The sequence below is a fragment of the Scomber scombrus genome, chromosome 17 (genome assembly GCF_963691925.1).
Source record: "Scomber scombrus chromosome 17, fScoSco1.1, whole genome shotgun sequence".
Classification (NCBI taxonomy): domain Eukaryota; kingdom Metazoa; phylum Chordata; class Actinopteri; order Scombriformes; family Scombridae; genus Scomber; species Scomber scombrus.
This window is the reverse complement of record NC_084986.1, coordinates 2,045,977-2,052,180: the sequence shown is the minus strand read 5'-3', so window position 1 is coordinate 2,052,180 and position 6,204 is coordinate 2,045,977. Positions and strand designations below refer to the sequence as shown.

The following is a 6,204-nucleotide window of genomic DNA, read 5'->3' as shown; positions in this document are numbered from 1 at the left end:
TTTATCTGTTAATTAATTTAATGTATTCACAGATATTTTTTTTTATTTGTGGAATTTGTTTGTGTATTTGGAGATCCGTTTTATATTTGCAAAATATTTTATGAGTATGCAAATCTTTTGTTTGTATTTGTGGAAGGTGTTTATATTTACAGATTACACATTTACACACAGATTGTCGATCTGCACACACACACACACACACACACACAACATTATGAAACATCTCCATAAAAGAGAGACACCACCTATATTTTAGTTATTGTGTCTTCAGTCCTGATTTCACTGTAATCTGTTAGTTGTTGCAATACCTAAATATGACACTAGATGGCGCATTAAGCACTATACACTGCTCTGACTTATTTAACTTCTTATTTTAATAATGAAATGTACCCCAGATTAACTGTAATAGTCAAAGTTACTTCCATCATTTCTTATCCTGCATTTACGCATTTTAGTTTTTTCCTCTTCATAGTTATGTCTTTTATAAAGTATTTTTTAACACTTTACAATATTAATAAGAGGAATGCAGCTACTACCTGATATGGACTGAATCTATGTTCCTCTTCTGGAGCTTGGCATAAAGGAGGTCCAGATGTGGTGAAACAGCTGCAGAAAGAGCTCAGCAATGCTAAGTCTGCTAAAAACAACTTAGCTTCATGTTATTGTCTTGATGGCTGCAGCTACTTTAGTGTTTGCATTTTTCAGACGTTTCGGTGCTGATACTTTGAAACAGCAAACAGATAAAGCAATAAAAGGAATAACTCACACTGCATCCAGCTAGCCAGCTCTGTTTATCATAACAGCAGCGGAAGAAGCTCCGGGTCTCAGCTCCTCCATCACCTGCTGCTGCTGAAGCCGGTCCGGTCCAAACTGCTTTATCCTCTTTCTCTCTTCAAGTGAAAGTCTTGTGAAATTATGTTTTTGTAGATAAATTACCAAATAATCTTCTTTAATTTCCCGCGGCTCCACTTTAACGTCATCTCCTGAACCTACCGTCAACAGGTGTTTGAGTGACAGCAGCTGACGGGAGGGCGTGAATGACAGCCGGAACTGTCCAATCACAGTAGATTAAAAAACATGAAACAACAACAATTGGCTGCCAATAAAAGTGGGCGTGGGAAAACTGAAGGAGGCCAATCAGAAAGCAGTTTTTAACCCTTACTGTTCATATTCTACACCCTCATAGTATGTTCCAGTTTAATTTTGACCTGGTCTAAGAATCCCCTCATAAAAAGTGTCCATACCTAAATTTTGAACCACAGATCTGTTTAGAAAGCATCAATAGTCTGACTGATGAAAAAATGCAGCAGTTTTTGGTCTTGGAGCAAGTCGTCCAACTTGGCACAAGGTTACATCCATCGAAAGGATAAAGGTGGAGGCAGAGAGATGTGCTAAGGCAGTCTCACAGTCTAAACAGGGTTTAGTACAAGTGGCCTAGCTCCAAACTCACCTGGAGAGATCTGTGGAAGATGGAAAGAAGCTAAATCAGCTTCATCATCACGGCCACCTATGATGGTTTTCCGACACCCAGGAATCTACATCTGGGTTGGAGAAGATCCATCATGTCGCCTCTGCCAAACCCCAGCAACATCATAGCACATCCTACCGTCTCTCACATGGCCGCTACACCTGGAGGCACAACAGGGTCCTGCAACAACTGGACATTACCTCGGATTGAAAGATATCCACCACCAATGCCCTCCCTCCTCCGATGTCCGATTTCCCAAACACAATCTGCTTTGTGAAAGCTGGGCAACTTCTTGGAAAACCATCTGCAAAGGATGGAGTCGACCTCCTGGATGCTGCCCAGGACTGGAAAATGCAGGCTGACGTCGGCCAAAGGCTTATCTTTCCACCAGAGAACAACGAGGCTGGTCCTCCTGGTCGAGGTCAGCTGTAAAGGGGTTTATAGCCACGTCTAAGCTCCTGAAGAGGATGGGAGTTCGAGGCCAGGCCCGAGAGAGAGAGAGAGAGAGAGAGAGAGAGAGAGAGAGAGAGAGAGAGAGAGAGAGAGAGAAGCACATTGAAAATCAACATTGAAGTTAGAAGCTCCGGGGCAGGAATCTGTCATCCAGACGTCCACAGGCCCAGATTACCTGTGAGACGAGAAAGCACAGACAACTCTGGGGAAGAAGTTTAGGTTATTGAATGCATTAATAGTACATGAATGTTAATGAAGTCACATTTTAGTATCTACTTTAGTATCGGCTAGCTTAGAACCTCACCAGAGCAGATACCAAACCAAGTACCAGGTACTATCCCTAATGGAAATGGTCATTATGAGCACTTCTATGATTTTACACTGATGACAGGAGTTACCACACAGGGTGCCAACCATTAGGAGGAAACTAATCATTCATACAGATTTATACACCATGGGCACAGAAACAGGAGCGATTTGGTTTTAAGTATCTTGCCCAAGGACACATCAACATGTGGACCGGAGGAGCCGGGAATCGAACCACCAATCTTCCAATTGATTGATGACCGCTCTACCTCCTGAGCCACAGCTGCACCACAATGTGTCAAGCGACTCTATACTAAGACCACAACATACTTCCTTTCCACTTCTGCATTTCAAAGTACTTCCTTTTTTCTCACATCTTGTGCACAGGACATGTATTTACATTTATTGATTTCCTTCTAAAAAAAAACTTTCTTTAGCATCCCAATATTGGTTAAGACACATATCACATAACTGCAACATCTGACAAAGATCCTGTGAAACTGGGATGTAATCATGGATCACAAGGTAAAGAAATATGTTTCTGCATTCAGAGCAGCCATATTAAACTATATTAAGAATCAACAAGTGTACACTACCCTGGCAGGGTGTATTCGTGACAATGACGTGTTTGACCTCCTATTAATAAGAAGAGGAAGTTGAACGTGTGAAGATCGTTGCTCTCAACTTACAGAGTCTGTACAGTAGTTTGTGTTGTAGAGACATTCAGTCTGTTTTATTCTGTTTTCTGTCAGGTGTTGAATTCACTGTACATTGACAGAGTTCATCCCAATTTCATCCAAACTGTCTTTTTTAGCATTTCTGTCAATGACGTGTTTGACCTCATGAAAGGAAGAAGACGAGAACTGAGGAAGTTGAACGTGTGAAGATTGTTATTTAAGATAAATGTTTGCAGCAATGCAACTCTTCTTTTCTGTATATAGTTTATTAGAAAACAGACAGGATTCATGGTGATGTTTGACAGCACACATGAACAGACTGATGAAGAGTCAAACTTTGAGTCTAGATGCAACATGGTGATGCTGTAGCTGCTGGAAGGAACAGATGACATGATGTTTTAGTGGTTTGACACCTTTTAGTTCCTCATTTTATCTTTGCAGTTCATTTTTTCTGAGAAATGAGAGACGTGTGAAGTGTTTTGGTGAGAATGTGGAAACAACAGCAGCACAACACTGTTAGTACAAGAAATAAGTACAAAACACAGTAAAATTAAATGGTAAACATTTCTTTATTTGTATATTAAGTTGAAAAGAGATATGATAAAGAAAAGGCTGTTACTGACTGCAGGAAGACTCATTCAAACCAAATACATGTTAACAACAATGATAAATGAAAGTTACATTTTTTTCTTCTGTACACTTAAGCATGAAACTGAGCTGCAGCTGCTGCAACTTAAAACTTAAAAAGCTGCCAAGAAAGTCTAAATTAAGATTTCTCAGATTTAAGGGAGTTAAATGAGTGAAAACATAAGAAAAGTTAGAGACATAATGCAGAAAAATACATTTCATAAAACTTACACTATGCTTCTTACATAACTAAAAATAAAATCCAGATGTTAATATTCTTGTCAAACTAAAAAGTGTCTCAGGACACAAAACATATAAACATTTATCATTTACACTCCAGACAGCCTCCTTTGAACACAGTGCTACTAGTTAACTCACTACACCCCCTGCTGGACAAATGAAGCTATTACAACAATAAATCCTGAAAATCATCATAAAAACTGTCAAAATCTCAAAGTGATGTTATGATTCTTTCTTTATGTAAAGAATTCAACTACTCATGTAAAACTGAGAGGATATTAATGATATAACAGTCAGGGAGTCGTTTCTCTGGTGAGCTGATGTTGGTGTGGAAGTGGTTGATCAGTTCTCATAGTTCACCGCACAATCATCATATTCATCATCTTCATCATTCATCTCCTGTGAAAAACAACACAAAGAAACACAAAGTTGGACAAACTCATGCTGAAAACTAACAAATCACAACCCAACTTCTATGACCTATAGGTTTCTGCTGCTCCACATTCAGCACAATCAGAAATAATCTCACATATACAAATAAATGAATTTGAAAGAGTCTCAAACTCCCAGATTTTCCTCCCAGCTGACTGTTGAAGTTTTAAAACTGAACACAGGTCACAGTGGAGTCAGCAGACCCTGAACGCACCATCACATATTTACCTGACTGGCTGCTGGACCTGAACGCCTCGCTGTTCTGCTTCTTACTGAGTAAGAAACCTGCACAAACACAAACAGTGAGACATTCACAGTCCTGCATTACAGTAACATGGAAGTTATTAGTTGATTTTATACATCAACTCACAGTGTGGTCATCAGGTGGTCTCTGGTTCCCTGCTAAACAAATCAGAGGAACATTTCAGCTCTAAACTTACAGTTTGTGTTAATCAGACTGAACAAAGGTTGGTGAACATTTTCTCACCTCGAGCTCTGAAGTGACGAACAGTAACAACAGTGATGAGAACAGTAACAACAGTGATGAGGACGAATTCAACCACACGCATCACCAACATTATGTAGATCAGAGCAGAACAATCTGCACAAGCTGTAGAGTATTAATCACAGAAACAACATGAAAGTAAAGGAAGTTTGTACATGTTAAATATTTTGGCAGGTTGTCATATTTAAGAAGAAGGTTCATGTGTCTGTCACTTGAATTATATTTGAACAAATCTACTTATACAGGTGTATAATTGACATTCACAACTCCTGTTGATGAGTTAATGAACCAGTGTTAATAGATACAAATAAATAAAGCCACTTTAAACATTTACACATACTAACAAATAAAACAAAGTTTTTCTGTCTGTTATATTTCTGTTATGGACAATCTGTAAAGTGTTTGAACCTGCTTCTTACCTGTTTGTTCTGTTGTGTTTAAAGTTGATGGTTTCATCACATCAGTCGTTTGTGTCATTGGTGGTTTTGTTGCATCATTTCCTGGAAGAATGAACAAAAAAGAAATGAATAAAAAAAACTGCACAGTGACTAAACAAGGATGATTTTTTACCAAATGAAACCTCAAAATACTTCAACTACTTATTTGTCATATCAGAATAAAGTAATTTTAAACAGCTCATTATCTTCTCACCTGGTTTCTTACCTGACAACTGAGAGCTGAACTTATACAGCTGCACTTTTCCACTGCTGATATTTGTGACATTACACTGCAAAGGCTCATAATTTGATGTGTAAATAAAATGATCAGCCGACAACAACATAGTGGCTGAGCATGAAGACTGTGATGTCTTTACGTCTGTGGTATTTATGTCCCAGTCACTTCCTCTGTACAGCCACTTCACTGTGTGTCTGCACCGGCCATATGTCGACACAGAGCAGCCTAACTTCACCTTATCAGAGTCCTTATGTTCAGTCACTGGTAAAGATGGAGATATTGTGAGAGAAAGACAACAAGAGTAAAATTAACTTCATCACTGTGATCATAATTATTGTAATGTTTCAGTATATTATTTTAACAAGACAGTTTGAGCTGTAATGTTTCAGCATAGCCACTTAGCCGTTTGTCTAGCTCAACAATCAGGCTGCTTCCTCCCCTCCCAGTCTGTGATTGGCTGCTGGTTTTGTGGTTCATTTACATACACTGTGCCAACTAGAACGAGCGCACATGAAGTTTTGAGCGCTCATAGACGCATTCATAAATATAACATCATATGAACATATCAGTTGAAATTAACTTCATCACTGTAATCATAACTATTGTAATGTTTCAGTATATTGTTCTAACAAGACAGTTTGAGCTGAAAACGTTATGATGTAAATACTCACTGCTTACAACAGACAGTTCAACCACAGAGTCTTGACCTTGTTGTTGTCCTGATCTGTCGTACTGTCTGCAGAAGTAACGACCAACATCCTCAACTGTGACTTTCTTTATAACCAGAGAACAGTTCGCTGCAACACTCAGTCTGTCTGATT

General features: G+C 38.8%; 1 long non-coding RNA gene across 1 annotated transcript; it reads right to left on the bottom strand.

Annotated features, from left to right (window-relative positions):
- Nucleotides 1–4,342: 4,342 nt before the first annotated feature.
- Nucleotides 4,343–4,791, bottom strand: LOC133997273 (uncharacterized). Its single transcript, XR_009927274.1, has 3 exons — nucleotides 4,691–4,791; nucleotides 4,574–4,605; nucleotides 4,343–4,488 (listed from the first exon to the last, which is right to left on the bottom strand). It is a non-coding gene; the product is annotated as an uncharacterized LOC133997273 (long non-coding RNA).
- Nucleotides 4,792–6,204: the final 1,413 nt, after the last annotated feature.